The sequence below is a fragment of the Siphateles boraxobius genome, unplaced genomic scaffold (genome assembly GCF_051911475.1).
Source record: "Siphateles boraxobius isolate OS27281-9 unplaced genomic scaffold, OSU_SipBor_1 13, whole genome shotgun sequence".
NCBI lineage: Eukaryota > Metazoa > Chordata > Actinopteri > Cypriniformes > Leuciscidae > Siphateles > Siphateles boraxobius.
This window is the reverse complement of record NW_027508733.1, coordinates 3,601,453-3,622,636: the sequence shown is the minus strand read 5'-3', so window position 1 is coordinate 3,622,636 and position 21,184 is coordinate 3,601,453. Positions and strand designations below refer to the sequence as shown.

Here is a 21,184-nt window from a genome sequence, read left to right as displayed (position 1 = left end):
CCAATTACTAGTTAGGAAAGAACGACATGCTAGCAGAAGATTGACATTTAGAAATATAATAAAATAAATCTAATTTAAAAGAAAATTAAAATTACTAATGTGATGGCAAACAAAATTCTATCACTGAATAAGAGACCAACTTTAATTGTCTTTGAGGTTTATTTTCTTGCAAGAAAAGGCCAGCAGTCGTTCAGTCACACAGAGAGACTGCAGAGTATGACAGTGAAGGGAGGGCATCCTTCCTCATTTATAGTCTTAACTCTCAGAATATTATATTTCTAGGCCAATGATGGTGTTTTCAACCATACGTGGAACATTCTCAGACTTGTTCATCATATTGTGTCCTTGAGTGGAGACTCTCCTGTCACGAACCAACACTCTTTACCATTCCAATACTATTCCATATAAGAATAAGGATTGTGTTTCTCTTTACTGTCATATGATGGTCACACACATCCTAAAGATAAAATATCTTCCTCACTAACAATCACAAAAAACACACAACAATTACTAAAACTTCAACTAAAATGAAAATGTAAAATAAAAAAATTAAAACAGTATCGAAATATAAGTAAAAATTATAATAGTATCTCAATGATACTGAAAGAACACTGGTTTGAGTCTCACAGGATGAATGTTAATAAAAAAAAAGTTAAATGTTAGTTTAAGACTCACTGAAATAACATTTTAACTTCTCAACTTCACGGGACACTTCTGAAAATAAACCGACTGAACAGCATCTCTGACTGAAGCGGGTTTTGAAGAGTTTAGCTTTTATATATTAGTGGACTGATATCGATGAAAAAAATATTTCTCAAATTAGTTTTGTTCTGTTTGTGTTTGTGGTGTCTGGTTGGTGAGTTTAAATGTGTTTTTATGGTTTCAATTGTTCCTGCTTTTCTGTTCATGTGTTAAATTACTGGTTAAATTAGAGAAGATTAACATTCAATGTGATTCTCATATAGAAATAATAAAATTAAACTCAGTTTTTGATTTATTGAATATAAAAAAGTAAACATGAAGCTCAGATACTCAAGAGCATAAATTTTAGTGTGACATTAAACATTACAGTAAAAGTTTTTTTAGTTATTGTTCCATATATAAATCGATTTCTCATTTCATTCCTCATCATTTGTCTTTGTAATGTTGCAGAAAATGAATAAAAGTATTTTAGTGATTTCCATTACACGAGAGTAGATGTTAAAAACTTCATGCTGATTTGTACTCGGCTTTCGCCAAGATAAGCACCAACTAAGACGTAGCTTTACAGTAACCTATGCTTCTCCATCCATTTACGCTTCTTTCCATCTGGTGACGTGAATCTCCTTCTGTCTGGTGTTAATAGCTGCAGTGTATTTTGCGCGTAAGCACACACAACGTCTGCACCCTTCGATTTTCTGCTGCCGTCTAGACATTTCCAGGAGTAGTTTGTACTTTTTCCTTCCTTTTTTCCACACCAAACCTCTCACTCCCATATGCGTAAATGATGTCCCCAAATTTATCCAGCTTTTATGAAGCTTCAGCAAACCAACATCAAGTGATTTGAAAAACTCTGTTTTCAGTGTTTGGTGATACAGTTAAAATATCAGTGATGGAGGGAGATTCAGTCTCTCTAAACTCTGATCTTACTGAAATTAAGGAAGATGATGTGATTCAGTGGAGGTTTGGAAATAAAAACACTTCAATAGCAGAAATCAATAAACGGACCAACAACATCACTGTATATGATGATGTTCTTGATGGGAGATTCAGAGACAGACTGAAGCTGGACAATCAAACTGGATCTCTGACCATCACAAACACCACAACTGAACATGAAGGAGGTTATAAACTACAGATCAACAGTGAGATCAAGAGATTCTTTCTCACTGTCAATGGTGAGTTCAAAAATGTGTACACCTGTTTTACAATAATAAAATTTAAAAGAATTTATACACCATTTATTTTTTGTTAGTGTTGTTTTCAGGTATTGTTTATTTCAAATGTAAATTTCAATCTTTCATTTAATAAACATTTATAATCTGTTTATCTGTGACAAACCCTGTTTCTGTTTGTTCTGTGTGTGTTTGATGATTCAGTGTCAGTGATGGAGGGAGATTCAGTCTCTCTAAAAGCTCGTTTTAATAAAACGAAGGATGATGATGCGATTCAGTGGAGGTTTGGAGATAAAAACACATTAATAGCTGAATTCAATGTAACGACCGACAGAATCACTGTATATGATGATGTTCTTGATGGGAGATTCAGAGACAGACTGAAGCTGGACAATCAAACTGGATCTCTGACCATCACACACACCACAACTGAACATGCTGGAGTTTATGAACGACAGATCAATGGTGTGAGAAAGAGGTTCAGTCTCACTGTCTTTGGTGAGTTTATTATTGGTTCCCTTTATTTGTTAATCACTTTGAAGAAGACATATTCTAAATTTAAACTAAATTCTATTTTAAAATGGTAAAATATAAGATATCATTTTTGGCGTTCACTTTTCAAACTTCTGGACGCTTTTCTTTGGATTCATTTTCTGATACTGTCATCTCTGTGTAATTGTTTTTGATAAAACTTAAAATCACACACACTCCATCAACAGATTTACTGTGATGTTTCTAATCTTTCTCAGCTCGTCTGCCTGTTCCTGTCATCAGTAACTCTTCACACTGTTCTTCATCATCATCATCATCATCATCATCATCATCATCATCATCCTCATGTTCATTGGTGTGTTCATCAGTGTTGAATGTGAGTCATGTGACTCTCTCCTGGTACGCAGGAATCAGTGTATTGTCTAGCATCAGTGTGTGTGATCTCTGCATCAGTCTCTCTCTACCTCTGGAGGTGGAATATCAGGATAAAAACACCTACAGCTGTGTGCTGAACAATCCCATCAGCAACCAGACCACACATCTGGACATCAACACACTCTGTCACACATGTGCAGGTACCACAGCACTGCTGATATTAGTTGATGTCAGCACTGATATCAGTGTTTATTGACTGATCTGATCTCAGTTTGATGTGTTTATTCCTCAGACTCTGTCCACTGTTGTGGTCCTACTGAAGCTGAGATCCGATTGGTCCTCTCTGCTCTGGTGGGCGTGGCTACTGTCATCATTCTGGTTTATGACATCAGATCCAGAAGAGCTGAACAAGATCAAGCACATATTCACACATCAGGTGCATGATTGATGATGTCATTTCTCATATAACTGATTTTGCTGTTATAAATGTATGTAATAATGGCTTTATATATTAATCTTTTTCAGGAAGTATTGAAATCTAACTTTAAAGGTTCTTAAAGTGTGTTTTCGTTCTTATTGTGTTTTTTTTATTATAATAAATACTGATTATTATTTGAGCTTCTGCTCTCTTTCAGAGTCAGATTTTACAAAATCCAATATGTATGGCTTATATGACAGAAACATAAAACAAATAATTAGAGAGACACACAGATCTCACTTTACTACTGCTGTATATTTGCTGTATGAATTTTCTTGCCTTTATCAATAAAGTTTCTCACTCTGAGGTTCAAGTGTCTCTCCATGTTTTATTACATTTAATAATGTAATTTTTATAATTTTATAATCAAAATAATCACATTTTATTATTATATTGAGCGCCTCCTGCAGAAATACAGACTTTATTTATACTTTAAACAGTGCACCACATAATAAACAAACAACTTCCTCTTCTCCTTTATCCTGAGAAAATACTGTTCCCTTTCGTTGTCACTCCGAGTTACGTCGGATGACGACGAATGGGGTTTCGCTTAGAACACCTATCGACTTCGAGTATTACAAAACGAGCCAATGGCAAAGAAATGCCATGGGTCTGCGGAATTTGCATAGCGTATCTCCGCCTTACCTCGTGGGTATAAAAGGAGGACGCCGGCAACAGGCAGATATGTTTTCGCTTCGGAGCCAAGAGTATTTCTTCACTCCACAGTCATCTCTGACTTCGCTTTACGAGACGAGCTTCTCTCTCCGGTGTTGGTGTGACGGCGATCTGCAGAGAGCTCACAGTGCCTGCTGATCTGTGCAGTAATCTGCCAGTGTGTGTGTGTCTCCCTGTGCGCTTCAACATCGCGGAGTTTTTTTCTCTCCTCTCATAAAAGAGCTCGCACGCGGCACGTCTTTTTAAAGACGGCTCGCCCGTGCATTTCTGGTTGCAGCGGACTGGTATCGGACTCTGATGGGCACGAGCGCTGTCTAGTGTGTTTGATCATGCTTGAACAGCGCTCGTGGGTGACTCATGTTCTCGCAAGGGAACGTGATCATCGCGTCATATATAGGTCGAGACTCGGTGAACTCGCAAGAGTGAGAGTCCCCTCATCCACCCCCCGATCTTCGGCTGGTGGCCAGGGTGACCTGAGGGTTACGGTCTGGAACAAGGCGCCGACTACGTGTCCGTGACCCCAGCCCCCCTCTTCAATGACGGTGCCCGCTAGTGAACTGCTGATTTCCGCGAGTCTACCCTCTGGTGGCCCGCGTGTTTCAGTTGAAGCTACAGAGGAAGATGCCATGTCTGTTGCAGCATCACTAGGTGGGCTTGAGTCTTCTGGAAGTGAGGGCTCGTCACAGCTGCCACCTTCCGGTGTGCATACGGCTGTGCCTGAGTCTGATCCGGAGATGACGGCCATGCTTTCCTGGGACGATTGGTTTTGGGTAAGGCCGCCGACCCTCGTCCGTGGCAAACCCCAATACCTCTCTTCCCGGACGTGCATGATGAGATCTCGAAGTCCTAGAAGACCCCCTTGTCTTCTCAGGACCGCTCGCTGATCTCATCCGCTTTTCCTCCCCTCGATGGGGCCGCTGCCCTTGGGTACACTGGGGTTCCCCCGGCTGAGCGCTCTGTTGCGATGCTATGTGTCCTCGGAGTGCTTCTTCTCGGCGCAATCCTAAGCACCCGCCCGTGGCCTGTAGTTTTTCGTCTACGCTTGTGGCGAGATCCTGTAGTGCCACGGGACTGGCAGCCGCCTCTCTGCATGCCATGGCTGACCCAGATGCTCATGGACCTGCACGAGGGCGGGACTGACCCAGGGCTCTTCACTGAGCTGCGCGCCGTCACTGACCTTGCTCTCCGAGCGACGAAAGTGGCCGTACGCTCCCTGGGTCAGGTGATGCTCAGCATTCTGTGGCTGAACCTGTCTGATGTGCTGGATGTCGCACGGACCCGTCTGTCCGACATTCCCATATCCCAGGTCGGCCTCTCCGGCGGTGCGGTTGAGGGCTTGACCAACAGCTCTCAGCCGCTCATGAGCAGACTGACGTTGATTCTGTCCCGACGGCCCCGCCGTCCGCCCAGGTCCCTCGGTCTGCCCACCGCCGAAGGCGCCCCCCCGCGGCTCCCACCCCGCCCGTTCACCGGGCCGGCTCTGGGGGCCGCGGGCGGACGCCACAGCCCCTCTCCAGCCCCGCCCCCCGCTACACGCCGGGTTAAGCGGCGCTCCTGAGACGGGCTCCTCGGGGATGGAGCAGACTGAGGTTGACTCTGTCCCGACGGCCCCGCCGTCCGCTCAGGTCCCTCGGTCTGCCCACCGCCGTGGGCGCTCCCCCGCGGCTCCCACCCCGCCCGCTCAGCCGGGCCGGCTCTGGAGGCCGCGGTCGGACGCCAAAACAGTCCTCTCCAGCCCCGCCCCCCGCTACACGCCGGGTTAAGCGGCGCTCTTGGGATGGGCTCCTCAGAGATGGGACTCAGTTCTTTCCAGGAGCTGGTAGCAGGACCACTCCTTTCCCCGGGTGAGGGCCGGGGAAGAATCCTTATTCTCCAAAGAACTGACTCTCCCGTCTCTGAGCACAGAGAGTTCGGACGACACAGAGCGCCGCCCACATGCCGTGCTCTCCTCGTCCCCCTCTGTCCCGGAGGTGGTTGACACGGCGTGCCGTCCACGACCGCTTCGCCCCTGTCCCCCTCTGTCGCCAGACCCTTGACAGAGCAGGCCCCTGTGGAACGCTGGTCCTTCCCTGGCCTCCTCTGTCAGGGTGCGGTTTTGACCTTGCCCCCACACCGGGCCGCTATGCCGTCCACGTCTGGGCCGGTCATTCCATTTCGCTGCACCACCGGAGGGACGTCTGTGGTTCTCGACGCCGCTGGCACAGTTGGGAGCCTGCCTAGAGCTTCCCTTCTGTTCCGCGCGAACCATCGGCTCGGCTATGCGATTCAGTTCGCACGGTCTCCTCCCCACTTCAGGGGAGTCCGCTCCACTTTGGTCGATGGCTATGCCCTATCATGAGAGCGGAGGTTGCTACCCTACTGGTGAAGGGTGCGATTGAGACTGTCCCTCCAGCCGAAAGGAGGTCCAGGGGCACAGCCCCTACCTCCTTGTCCCGGAGAAGTCTGGTGGGTTACGGCCAATCCTGGTCCGAACCGCTCCCTTCACAGGCTGCCGTTCAAGATGCTCCTGGCCAAACGCATTTCTGGATGTGTGCGGCCACAGGATTGGTTTGCAGCGATCGACCTGAAGGACGCCTACTTTTATGTCTCCGTTCTCCCTCGACTCAGACCATACCTACAGTTTGCTGTCAGGGCGCGCGCATATCAGTACGCTGTTTTCCCATTCGGGCTAGCCCTGTCTCTTCGCGCCTTCACAAGGTTGTTGAGGCTGCCTTTGTTCCTCCATGGGAACACGGGGTTCGCATCCAGAAACTATCTCGGTGACTGGCTGTCTTAAGCTCACTCCTGAGACCAGGTTTGCGAATACAGGGACCCAGTGCTTCGGCACCTAGCTCGTCTGGGCCTTCGGGTCAACCGGGGAAGGAGTAAACTTTGCCCCGTGCAGAGGAGCTCTTTTCTCGGTATGGACTTGGTCGCCTTCTCCACTCAGCCATTGCTGACTTGCCTGAGACTATCAAGCGCAAGAGTGCGGTTCCACTGAAGTTTCTTCAGAGGCTCCTGGGGCATATGGCATCTGCAGCCGTGGTTCGCCGCTCAGATTGCTTCATATGAGACCGCCTCAGCTTTGGCTCCGCGACCGAGTCCCGAGGTGGGCATGGCAACACGGCATCCTCCGAGTACCAGTTACTCCGACCTGCCGTCAGACCTTCACCCCGTGGTCGAACCTCAGTTTTCTACGGGCCGAGTACCCCTGGAACAAGCTTCGCGGCATGTTGTTGTAACGACAGATGCCTCCTCCACGGGCTGGGGTGCCATGTGCAATGGACGTGCTGCCGCGGGCTCCTGGACAGGACCCCGACGCCTCTGGCACGTCAATTGTCTCGAGTTGCTGGCCGTACGTCTTGCTTTGCGCCGCTTCCGGGCCGTGCTCAAGAACCAACACGTACTAGTCCGTTCAGACTATACCGCCTCTGTAGCGTACATCAACCATCAAGGTGGTCTACGCTCCCGCCGTATGTCGCAACTCGCCCGCCACCTCCTCATATGGAGTCAGAAGCATCTGAGGTCGCTTCATGCCATTTATATCCCCGGAGCCCTGAACTGTGCAGCCGACGAGCTCTCACGGCTTCAGCCCCTCCCGGGAGATTGGCGACTCCATCCCCAGTCGGTTCAGCTGATTTGGGACCAGTTCGGGGACGCACAGATAGATCTGTTTGCCTCCCACGACTCGACCCATTGCGCCCAGTTTTATTCCCTGACCGAGGGCACGCTCGGCACGGATGCTCTGGCGCACAGTTGGCCGCAGGGCCGCAAGTATGCGTTTCCCCCAGTGAGCCTTCTTGCGCAGACCTTGCGCAAGGTCAGGGAGGACGCGGAGCAGGTCATTCTGGTCGCGCCATACTGGCCCGCCCAGACCTGGTTCTCCGAACTAGTACTCCTCGCGACAGCACCTCCCTGGCCGATCCCTCTGAGGAAGAACCTTCTTCCTCAGGGACGGGGCCACCTATGGCACCCTCGTCCCGATCTCTGGAACCTCCACGTGTGGCTCCTCGATGGGACGAGGCAGGTTTGAGTACCCTACCACCAGCGGTGGTGGCTACCATCACTTCCGCTAGGGCGTCGTCCACGTGACACGTCTATGCGTTGAAGTGGAACCTCTTCGTCAGCTGGTGCTCTTCTCACAGAGAAGACCCCCGGAGATGCTCGATCAGCGTTGTGCCTTCCTTCCTTCAACAGGGGCTGGAGCGAAGGCTGTCTCCCTCCACCCTGAAGGTCTACGTTGCCGCTATTGCCGCACACCATGACCTCATCGAAGGTAAGTCGGTGGGGAAGCACGACCTGGTTATCAGGTTCCTGAGAGGAGCGAGGAGACTAAATCCGCCCCCCTCCTCTCGTTCCCTCTTCGGACCTCTCAGTGGTTCTAACTGCCCTGTAGAGTGCTCCATCTGAGCCCCTGCAATCAGTCGAGCTTAAATTCCTGTCTATGAAGACAGCGCTCCTGGTTGCACTGGCCTCCATCAAGAGGGTAGGGGACCTGCACGCATTCTCCGTTGACGAAGCATGCCTGGAGTCCGGGCCGGCTTACTCTCACGTGATCCTGAGACCCCGGCCTGGATACGTGCCCAAGGTTCCTACCACTCCCTTCCGGGACCAGGTGGTGAACCTGCAAGCGCTGCCCCTGGAGGAGGCAGACCCAGCCTTGCACTGCTCTGTCCAGTACGCGCTCTCCGCGCCTATGTAGACAGGACGCAGTGCTTCAGGACCTCAGACCAGCTCTTTGTCTGTTTGGTGGGAAGCTGAAGGGAAAGGCTCTCTCAAAGCAAAGGTTGTCTCACTGGATAGTGGACGCCATTGCTTTGGCATACCAGCAGCAAGGTCGACCGTGCCCCCTTGGTGTGACTGCCCACTCCACCCGGAGTGTGGCATCCTCTTGGGTTCTAGTGCATGGCGCCTCGCTAACAGACATCGGCAGAGCTGCAGGCTGGGCGACACCTAACACATTCGCCAGATTCTTTAATCTCCGAGTGGAGCCACTGTCCTCTCGTGTACTCGCTTCAACCAGCTAGTACCGGACCCGCTCAGGTGTCTTCGCTTGCTCGCCATTCCACTCCACGGACTGGATATGTGCGATATTCTCCTCAGGTGAGCTTCCCCGGAAGCCCTGAGCTCCTCCAGCACTCCTGACGTCGGCGCCAGTGTCTATTGCCTGCGTGTCGGCTAGGTGCCTCCCGTGTGCATGGTCCCTCCTCTGAGCGACCCCCACATGTGTATTTCCACTGTAAGCCTCTTTGAGCATGTGTCTTTCCCTTGGCAAGCCACCTTGCCACCCCTGGGGTTGAAATATTCCACCTGCGGCTGGACACCCCAGTGTTCTCCATATGTCTCCTTCGGGTCATATGTGTATTCTCTAAGTCCCCCCCCCTCTGGGTTGGCAGTAATTGCATATTTCCCCTAAACTTTGGGATATGCTCCCCAGTGTACCTTGGTATTCCTGTGCTAAATAGGAGTCCTTCGTCCGTGCCAGTCTCACGACAGGGATCTCAGATTTACGCAGGGCACTGGAAGACAGCTGAGAAGGTGGCGTGATTAGACTGGTAACCCCATTCGTCGTCATCCGACGTAACTCGGAGTGACAACGAAAGGGAACGTCTCGGTTACGTATGTAACCCTCGTTCCCTGAGTAGGGAACGGAGACGTTACGTCTTCCTGCCACTTTCCGCTGTACCGCGGGGATCGCCTGAGCTCAGTCTTGGCTCCTCAGCGAAGAAACATATCTGCCTGTTGCCGGCGTCCTCCTTTTATACCCACGAGGTAAGGCGGAGATACGCTATGCAAATTCCGCAGACCCATGGCATTTCTTTGCCATTGGCTCGTTTTGTAATACTCGAAGTCGATAGGTGTTCTAAGCGAAACCCCATTCGTCGTCATCCGACGTAACGTCTCCGTTCCCTACTCAGGGAACGAGGGTTGCATACGTAACCGAGACGATTTGAGACACATTATAATATACTTTGAGATCACAGTGAAATTCATAAACGCAACACATCGGTCCTCCATTTCCTCCAACAGGCAATGATAAAGTCTATAAAGTGCATTTGCTATTTAAACAACATGAAAATGAAAACTACGTCAGACTGAATCTAGCAGAACACACTTGTGTCGCGTCTGGCGCTGCATTGCACTGATGTGTGTGATAGGGCCCAAAATCTCTCATGTGATTTGTCTCTGTGGTCTCGTCTGAGGAGCAACTCCTCCATCTAGTGGCTCATCCTGAACTGACATGTTATCAGGAGTTTTCTTTGTCAGCTCTGACGTCACAGTCTTTAGCAGCGTGTCTGAGCCGTGTGAGAAAGTGTTTTTGAGTGAGCGTCTCACTATTGTATTTTTCACTCTGAACAAAGTGAGCATTTACAGCATCACAGCAGCATCATAATCCAGAGCTGTTGAATATTAATCATGTGAAGATATCAGAGGACACTTTCATACACTTATAGCAGGCGATCTGTTCCTGCTCCATAAAACCATTAAAGAAACTCTGAGATCAGTCTGAGAGGAGAAATAATCCAGACATTTGATCAGAAATGAAGAACAAACGTCCTGAAGAGAGTTACAGGAGAGAGCAGAGACAAACACTCACAGGATCTCATGACAAGATCAAACTGTTGCTGTAAGATGTTTTTAACATGTTATTGGTCAGTTTAATTCTGTTAAAAATGATGTCATTGACTTAAAGGAAGTTGAGGCCTACTGGAGCTCAAAATGTCAATGACCAAAGTGTGAAATCATCATCCAAAATAGAGTTAGATGATCACATGCATTAACACTGAATAAATAGGCAGATATTTTAACTGATTATAGAGTTGCACTTCACTTTACTACAGAGCAGCTTCACATCAGCGCGTCTGTCATTTTATTACTGAACCAGTTTTAAAGAGTTTGTCTCTTCATATTTGTGGACTGAAACCGATGAAGATGTTTCTCCCTGTTTTGCTCTGCTTGTGTTTCTGGCGTTTGGATGGTGAGTTTTAAATGTGTTTTTATGACTTCAGTTGTTTCTGTTCTGGTAACATGTAATAAATGTCTGGTTAAGTTAGTCAGAGAGGATCAACATTCACTGTTACAGGACAGTACTGATAGGGGGGAATACAAATTATAAGGGTGAGCAAACGCAAACCAAACAGAAAACTCCAGATTCGGCAGGTGATAAAAGTTATTTATATACGCTGTTTATTCCAGAAATTCCTCCAACATGTAATCCTGTAAACAACTGCTATAGAGCACAACAACATTTACTAAATCCACTAAAGACAGAAAAAAACCACTTGCATACAAGTATATCCATATATATATCATATAAAACAGTAAAACTTACAGTTAGTAGAGTTGGATGCGTCGACATTTCACTGAATTGAACCGCAGTAAATGTTCTTTCCACTCATTTGTGATTTTTTTTCTCAAGTTTTTCTCAAAAGCGAGTTTTATCATGTTGTATTAAAGGTACACTATGTACGATTTTTTGGATCAAAATATTAAAAACCACTAGAACAATGTTATATATTTTGTTGATTTGTGTACTTACATTATCCCAGACGTTTCTAAGAATATTTAAATCCAGAGAAATAAACAGTTTTAACCACGACACGGACCGTGTGTCGCCTATCAATGACATCATACCCGCGCTACCCTCGAGTAAGTCAGTAAGTCAGTGTTGCCAATTTAGCTGTCTTTCTCACCCCTATAGCGACTTTTTTCATAAAATCTCACCTTGCGACTTCTTGGACAAACCTTATATAGTTCCCGAGACTCGCTAGTATGATGTCATCTAACGACATTTAGTGAACAGTTTTAGATACTGTCCATTGAAAGTCGTTCGCAACAGAGCAATGAAGTCCGACTGGTGCCGATGGTTCAGAAAACAACGCAAAAACAGACGGACGACGCACAACAACGGCCCGATGATGGACGACCGTCAGCTTGGTGTGTCCCGGGACTTTTAGCATTAAAGGGAGAAGCTGTCCACCCTGTTACAATCCAGTGTGTGTCATAACAGGGTGGATGTTTTAACCCCTTAAGTGTCACCCCCCCTTTTGATAATGGACATTAAAATGCACTATACAAACTTAAATGGTTGTAATTCAAAAATGCTTTGAAATATATAGACCTACGTTTGGTCTTGTTTTAAAGAAAACAACCAGCAGATTATTACTTAAGTGAAAGCACTTCAAAAAATTAAAGTATGAAAAAGTTATGGAAGTTTAAATTTACAGTAAATCAAATATACTTTATTAATATATTTTTTAATATAAAATGAATATTTTACAAAATATTTTTTACTATAAAATTACTATAAAATGAAAGCTATATATCTAACCAAGTTGTGCTCCAAATTTGAAGTTGATATCACAAAAATTGAAGTTCCCATGAGATTTTGTTTAGGCGTAGTACCAAAAATAGCCACTGGGTGCCATTGAATTCCATTGAATTTAATTGTATGCATTCTGCCATAACAAATTAATACATTTATCACTGCTGTCACTAAAAATGGTCCTTTCTGACCATGAAAAACTCAGACCTTTCTGACAATATGTGTTTTGTCAAGATTAGAAAAGGTTTTGATAAAAAATTATGAAATATGATGCCCAAAAGGGGTGGAGCCTCATACAAAAATACTGTTTCTATGGTAACGCAACTTCCAATTTCAAAACGGTTTTTACAGGATGAAATCTGAGTTTGTAAGCTTTCAAATGATACCTAATTAATGATAACTACTAAAATATGTGATGTAATAATAATAAAAAAAATTAATATATATATATATAATATATATTATACCTTTTAGAGGACTTTTTACTTTACTTTTTAAAATATTATTTCATCTTTTTTTATTGACAAATACTAGATTATGTTTTATTATGAACTTTTAGCATTAAAAACCAAAGTTTCAATTATTAAAAGTGTGTGCGTCGACTTTTTGTGACAAAGGTCTGAAACTCCTGTTATGACGTAGATTTTTTGAGGCGCACTCTTGTCATAAATTCATATATTACTGTTCCTAAATGATTTGTAATAAAAAAACAGCGCTAAAATATCTATTTAGGTGTCTTAGACCTTCCCAACGATATATACATGAATATCAGTCACATGACCTCTTACGTCATCCTCTCTTTTTCCAGTTGACTGCCGCCATCTTGAGTACCTGCCAAGTACTGTCTACAATACTGACGGCATTAGCTAGGAAGCAGATTTTCTCTGTTTGTTTCACTTTATACATAACCAACTTTGTTTATGTAAACCCTGTGTGTATTTGACAGTATTCGCGCAATAAGACTAGAAAAATAACTTCGTTCAGTAACCTGTCGCTGTTGTTAGACAGGCTTAGTGCGCGTGCGCTTCGGGTGTATGCGCTCAGAAAAGCGCTCGTTAGAACCGCGCATCAACACGTTAATGACTTGTTAGCACATGCAAATAATGAACTTATGTGAACTGCATTGTCCCGTTCCTTTGCGTTAACATTTGATGTGAATATACGTCGCCTTGTAGCCTATGCTGAGACGGAGGCGCCAGAACTGATATACTACTAGGCTACAGCACGATACTACGACATTTCTTCAAAAGCAGATGGTGGATATATTTTAATCCACGATCATAAATCGTAATATCGCACACCCCTAAACTAGCGTAAGCTCATTATCATTTACATCCACTCACCACAGACAACATGAACACTGCACAGAGAGTTTGCACACACAAACCACTGTTATAACATAAAAGCAAGCAGCTGCGTGCATGGTTGGGCATGATATGATTGAAGGATTTTGACTGAATGCACGCAAAGTGCGCTCCTTTAATAATTCCTAAAAAGCTGACATCAGTTAATCGCGATCTCACATCTGTTAATATCAATTAAGCTGACTGCACAATGAATCTTTCATAATATATACACTTTGTTTGTTACAATTAGAGGATTTGTCAGCATTCAGAGGTCTGAATAAAAAGTCAGTTTTGAGCATACACTCCCCTCACTGCTCAAAACCTCTATCTTAAATGCTTCTGATTGGCCTTTGCGTTGAAGAAATCAACACGTATGTCTGTTTTTGGCTACATTGCTCAACGCTGCAAACGTGTTTTAAAAGGAAACTCTGGCCTGTAAATCGTTTCTATTTTGTTTTAGTTCATGTTGCTTTTCTGCAAAAATGTATTAGTTTTTATATGTTTTATTCATAGATATTTCTAGTTTGCGGGAGTCCCGCAAATCGTTTTATTCTCCCTGCAACGCGCACACACACAGAGAGTGCATTGCCGCTCGCACTCGCCATCAAATCTAGTCCCGCGCCGCACTCTATTGCGTTGGGAGTGCACATCTCTAGATCAAGGGCCCGGCCCGAGGATAGTGACGGGAAATATCGGCCCGCAAGTTCGGGCTCAGCCAGAAAATAAGCTCTACTTCCTTTGCGACTGACGTATCGATCTTGCCGAATCAGGTACTCAAGATGGCGGAAGACAAGTTTTAGAATTGAGTGACGTCAGTGAGGAGACGTTGGTGACATCATCTGATATTCATGTATAGTTTGTCATGATTAAATTAGGATTTAATAGTAATATACTGAAGTAAAGTTATTTGTCCCGCTAGCAGGACGGTGACACTTAAGGGTAATATAGCCAATTACTAGTTAGGAAAGAACGACATGCTAGCAGAAGATTAACATTTAGAAATATAATAAAATAAATCTAATTTAAAAGAAAATTAAAATTACTAATGTGATGGCAAACAAAATTCTATCACTGAATAAGAGACCAACTTTAATTGTCTTTGAGGTTTATTTTCTTGCAAGAAAAGGCCAGCAGTCGTTCAGTCACACAGAGAGACTGCAGAGTGTGACAGTGAAGGGAGGGCATCCTTCCTCATTTATAGTCTTAACTCTCAGAATATTATATTTCTAGGCCAATGATGGTGTTTTCAACCATACGTGGAACATTCTCAGACTTGTTCATCATATTGTGTCCTCGAGTGGAGACTCTCCTGTCACGAACCAACACTCTTTACCATTCCAATACAATTCCATATAAGAATAAGGATTGTGTTTCTCTTTACTGTCATATGATGGTCACACACATCCTAAAGATAACATTTCTTCCTCACTAACAATCACAAAAAACACACAACAATTACTAAAACTTCAACGAAAATGAAAATGTAAAATAAAAAAATTAAAACAGTATCGAAATATAAGTAAAAATTATAATAGTATCTCAATGATACTGAAAGAACACTGGTTTGAGTCCCACAGGATGAATGTTAATAAAAAAAAAGTTAAATGTTAGTTTAAGACTCACTAAAATAACATTTTAACTTCTCAACTTCACGGGACACTTCTGAAAATAAACCCACTGAACAGCATCTCTGACTGAAGCGGGTTTTGAAGAGTTTAGCTTTTATATATTCGTGGACTGATATCGATGAAAAAAATATTTCTCAAATTAGTTTTGTTCTGTTTGTGTTTGTGGTGTCTGGTTGGTGAGTTTAAATGTGTTTTTATGGTTTCAATTGTTCCTGCTTTTCTGTTCATGTGATAAATTACTGGTTAAATTAGAAAAGATTAACATTCACTGTTATTCTCATATAGAAATAATAAAATTAAACTCAGTTTTTGATTTATTGAATATAAAAAAGTAAACATGAAGCTCAGATACTCAAGAGCATTAATTTTAGTGTGACATTAAACATTACAGTAAAAGTTTTTTTAGTTATTGTTCCATATATACATCGATTTCTCATTTCATTCCTCATCATTTGTCTTTGTAATGTTGCAGAAAATGAATAAAAGTATTTTAGTGATTTCCATTACACGAGAGTAGATGTTAAAAACTTCATGCTGATTTGTACTCGGCTTTCGCCAAGATAAGCACCAACTAAGACGTAGCTTTACAGTAACCTATGCTTCTCCATCCATTTACGCTTCTTTCCATCTGGTGACGTGAATCTCCTTCTGTCTGGTGTTAATAGCTGCAGTGTATTTTGCGCGTAAGCACACACAACGTCTGCACCCTTCGATTTTCTGCTGCCGTCTAGACATTTCCAGGAGTAGTTTGTACTTTTTCCTTCCTTTTTTCCACACCAAACCTCTCACTCCCATATGCGTAAATGATGTCCCCAAATTTATCCAGCTTTTATGAAGCTTCAGCAAACCAACATCAAGTGATTTGAAAAACTCTGTTTTCAGTGTTTGGTGATACAGTTAAAATATCAGTGATGGAGGGAGATTCAGTCTCTCTAAACTCTGATCTTACTGAAATTAAGGAAGATGATGTGATTCAGTGGAGGTTTGGAAATAAAAACACTTCAATAGCAGAAATCAATAAACGGACCAACAACATCACTGTATATGATGATGTTCTTGATGGGAGATTCTGAGACAGACTGAAGCTGGACAATCAAACTGGATCTCTGACCATCACACACACCACAACTGAACATGCTGGAGATTATAAACTACAGATCAACAGTGAGATCAAGAGATTCTTTCTCACTGTCAATGGTGAGTTCAAAAATGTGTACACCTGTTTTACAATAATAAAATTTAAAAGAATTTATACACCATTTATTTTTTGTTAGTGTTGTTTTCAGGTATTGTTTATTTCAAATTTAAATTTAAATCTTTCATTTAATAAACATTTATAATCTGTTTATCTGTGACAAACCCTGTTTCTGTTTGTTCTGTGTGTGTGTTTGATGATTCAGTGTCAGTAATGGAGGGAGATTCAGTCTTTCTAAAAGCTCGTTTTAATAAAACGAAGGATGATGATGTGATTCAGTGGAGGTTTGGAGATAAAAACACATTAATAGCTGAAATCAATGTAACGGCCGACAGAATCACTGTATATGATGATGTTCTTGATGGGAGATTCAGAGACAGACTGAAGCTGGACAATCAAACTGGATCTCTGACCATCACAAACACCACAACTGAACATACTGGAGTTTATGAACGACAGATCAATGGTGTGAGAAAGAGGTTCAGTCTCACTGTCTTTGGTGAGTTTATTATTGGTTCCCTTTATTTGTTAATCACTTTGAAGAAGACATATCCTAAATTTAAACTAAATTCTATTTTAAAATGGTAAAATATAAGATACACAATCATTTTTGGCGTTCACTTTTCAAACTTCTGGACGCTTTTCTTTGGATTAATTATTCTCATACTGTCATCTCTGTGTAATTGTTTTTGATAAAACTTAAAATCACATACACTCCATCAACAGATTTACTGTGATGTTTCTAATCTTTCTCAGCTCGTCTGCCTGTTCCTGTCATCAGTAACTCTTCACACTGTTCTTCATCATCATCATCATCATCATCATCATCATCATCATGTTCATTGGTGTGTTCATCAGTGTTGAATGTGAGTCATGTGACTCTCTCCTGGTACGCAGGAATGAGTGTATTGTCCAGCATCAGTGTGTGTGATCTCAGCATCAGTCTCTCTCTACCTCTGGAGGTGGAATATCAGGATAAAAACACCTACAGCTGTGTGCTGAACAATCCCATCAGCAACCAGACCACACATCTGGACATCAACACACTCTGTCACACATGTGCAGGTACGGCCGCACTGCTGATATTAGTTGATGTCAGTGCTGATATCAGTGTTTATTTACGGAGTTGATTATATTAAAGACTTTCAATAGTTTCAGTGATCGGTGATAAAACAAATGTTCAGCATTTTATTATTATTCAGCACAGAGCAAACCATCCAGATAATAACAAAATTCCAAGCCACAGGCAAGCAGGGAAATCCAGGGAGACAGGCAGAAGATCAAGATCATGAAACAGAAACAGAAATAGCACTCAGAAATGCAGTGTAACACCAACACGACTTTGCAAAGAGTGACTGAGTAAACCAGGTATATACAGACAGTTAACAAGAGTAAATGAGAAACAGCTGAAACTAATCCGGAGATAATGAGTCTGGGCAAAGGATTCTGGGAAATGTAGTTAATAGTGGAATGACACTGCTCTGGGGAGGAGCGCCCTCTTGTGGATATCCTGGGCACTCCAGCTGGTGATCTTAATAGTCGGCATACCTCAGATTGTTTATCATATTTATATACATACATATACAACATTAGCCTTTCAGCCTGAAATTAAACGCAAACAATTAGATTTTTTTACTGTAACCCACAATAGAATGGAATAAACTAGAAACTTTGAAATGCATTTAAATGTAAAGCATCTAAATGCGACTAACTGTGAAGTTCTCTTATCACTAGCTGAAACTAAGTATCTCTCAGTGTCTATGATAGTGCTGATCTCTGCTGCTGCCGCTGGATTTCTGTTCATTGTTTCTGCAGTCGTTGGGATCTTCTGCATCTGCAAGAAATGTAGAAAAACTGATCATGAAGGCAAGTATTATAAACGCTATTGAATTGACAAAAGTAATGTGTTATATCAAATAATAATTTACTTTAATAGTGTAGTTCCCTTTAACCTGCATGTTGTGTTGTGGTCATTTTGACCCAGAGAGGATTTTCTTTTTCCTGAAATTGCTATCACATTGCACTAAAACGTGTCAGACTACAACTGTAACCCTTGTTCCCTGAGAAGGGAACGAGACACTGCGTCGTATGACGACATTTTGGGGAACACCCTCAATATGACTGTGTCTGAAGCACGTGTGCAACTAGTCCAATCCTGATTGTTGCTGCCTCACCTCGTGACGTGACAGCGTAACACGGAAAGCTACAAAGGGAAGCCTGCAACACAGTAATGTCGAGCCCGTTCTCATCCTTTGGCGGCATATGTGACGCCATATGACAAAACGGCGAAATACTACGCACATGGCACCCTTTAGCGTGAATATAACACGCGAACCCAAGGCGTTATAAAGTTGACTGGCATCCTTTAGCGTGAATATGAGACGCAGACCCTACCCCACACCTAAACCTACCCATCACAGTGCTTGTTATATTGACGATAAAGGGTGCCATGTGCGTAGTATTTCGCCGTTTTGTCATATGGCGTCACATATGACGCCAAAGGATGAGAATGCGTTATAATGTCAGCTTTTGATAGGCTGAAGCAATAGGTTGGACGCAGCCTCCGTAAGCTCCAACACTCTCAGAAAGTGTTTGACAGTGATGACCTGGCCTAGCTTTATCTTGATGACTAGCCAGGATGGTCTCAATAAGAGCAGGAGAGACGATTGTTCACAAATCGTAGCCGTGTGCCACACTATCCCAGAACATAGTTCTCTGCTGTGGAGATAGTGAGCTTTTTTTTGGAATAGAGCCTCAACCCCAAGCACCTTATATGGAGAAGAATGACATCTCGATGCCGAACTGCCCTCGACTGGGCCAGAATGAGCCAGTCATCTATAAAAGGAAGAACCCCACCCCACAGTCGAGGGTAGTGAGAGAGGAAGACCTTTGAACAGATTTTGGCACTCAACTGCCTTCATACTGCCAAAGCTCTTCATGCATGTCCAAGAAGAAAGGCACGTTGCGCTCCAAGCCCCAAACCAATCATCCCGCCTCGATCGCTCCGAACGAGTCTGAGCACGCGGCAGCCCGGGCAAGCATGGCCGTAAACTCTGAAATCCGATTCAGCATGAGCAAACACCGTCGAAGCGGGATGCTCAGAGTCATCTTCCTCTCCAGAGAACGGTAGCCTACTCACCGATGCAATTATCCACATCTGACCCATCTGGCACGAGACACGCTGAGGAGTGAGAGGTTTTCCCCGCGGAAAGCTCTCACTATAACCCTCGGTCTCCCAAAGTGTTGAGCAGACCCGCGGCTGTGCTTTTACACACAATTGGCGGCTGGGCAACAACAAAGGGGACTCAAGCCTTTACAAGAAAGGAGAGTCACGACCCGCGTGCCGACGTGGTCATGTTCCCATGTGAGGACATGAACCCCCCACGAACACCGTCTCAGCAGGCTTGCGTCCATGCATGTGAGACAGAGATCGTGGCCGTCAGATAAGGATAGAAAACAACCGCATCCAGGAATGGACTGACGGAGTGGTGTCTTTAAAAAGTGCTTGCTCTTTTAGGAAATCTGCTCTTATGTGCCGAAGCACCGAGGGGTGTAACGCTACACTTCTACGTGCACAGCCCTTTCAAGAAGCTAATCACCGCCGCATGGACAGATCTCCTGAGAAATAAACACTTTTTAGCAGTTAAAATAGCTTTCTCTGCACAGGAATCCACTTCAGTTGAAGGATAACTGACATGAGCGATCGCTGTTCTTAAACAAAATATGAATGAAAGTGAGTGAATGAAAGTGAGTGAATGAAAGTCCCAGTCCTATTTATACCTGTATGTCAGGGTAGGTGTGATTCGACATGCAAATCTCACTGGTTAATGTCCATTGGGCTGTTCTGTTAACATTGGAGGTGATTGGGCTCACAGACAAGACCCCAGTACATTAGTCCGTCGTAACATTGAACGTGACTGACTGAAAGGGTACATACCGACTTTGCTCACACAGGCTATAACAACTTCCCCCCAAAAAATCTGATAATAATATTTTTACTTGTTAGTAACACTTATGTTGTTCCAGGTCAAAAATTACCGACCTCCAAAAATGTTCTTATAATTTTCTCTTTCAGCTATATTATTACCACACATAGGATTTACGCTAGATTTCTTTCAATTAGTACATGTTTTGCATTTCTTTTTGGAACAGGTTGATCGTAGGTCTTATTGATCTGTTGAGTGAACAATGCCAACATTATCCATAAATAATGCTTTTTTTTCACTCAAATACTGAGGTGCATAAGCTCAGATCAACGACCGACAACCATTCAGTTTCAAAAATAAACACTAAACCTGTGTTAACTGAAAGAAAACAAGTTGTCAAAAAGACTGAATCCAAGATTTGCTGGTAATACAGAATAATAAAAGATTGACATTTTTGACTAGGAACATCACATTAGGTAAAGGATTTTCTGCACAGCAAATATATCACCATTTTTATTTTTATAGCGCTTTATACAATACAGATTGTTTAAAAACAGCAAGGGTAATGATAAAAACGGTTAATGGAAAGATCACTGAATAATATGTGTAGATGTTGGGTTTAGCAGTTCTCTATAGTGATGATGGGCATTTCACCTGAGCTTCAATTAATATTTAATTTCATCATAGAAAAAATGTTAATTATTTTATTCAACATTTTCTGGGTCTGAATTATGTGCAAAGAATGTCTTTCTGAATATATGTTTGTGAGCAATGTGAGCTTTTACACTTAAACTTCGACAGCACTAATAACATATATGCTGTGAAGAAACAGATATAGTTAATAACATTCAGTTTAGCGATTTTAATCCACCTATTTATTATATTACATC

General features: G+C 43.5%; 1 pseudogene; it reads left to right on the top strand.

Moving 5' to 3' along the window:
• Positions 1–798: 798 nt before the first annotated feature.
• LOC143736354 (uncharacterized) lies at positions 799–17,498 on the top strand (annotated as a pseudogene).
• The last annotated feature ends 3,686 nt before the right edge of the window (positions 17,499–21,184 follow it).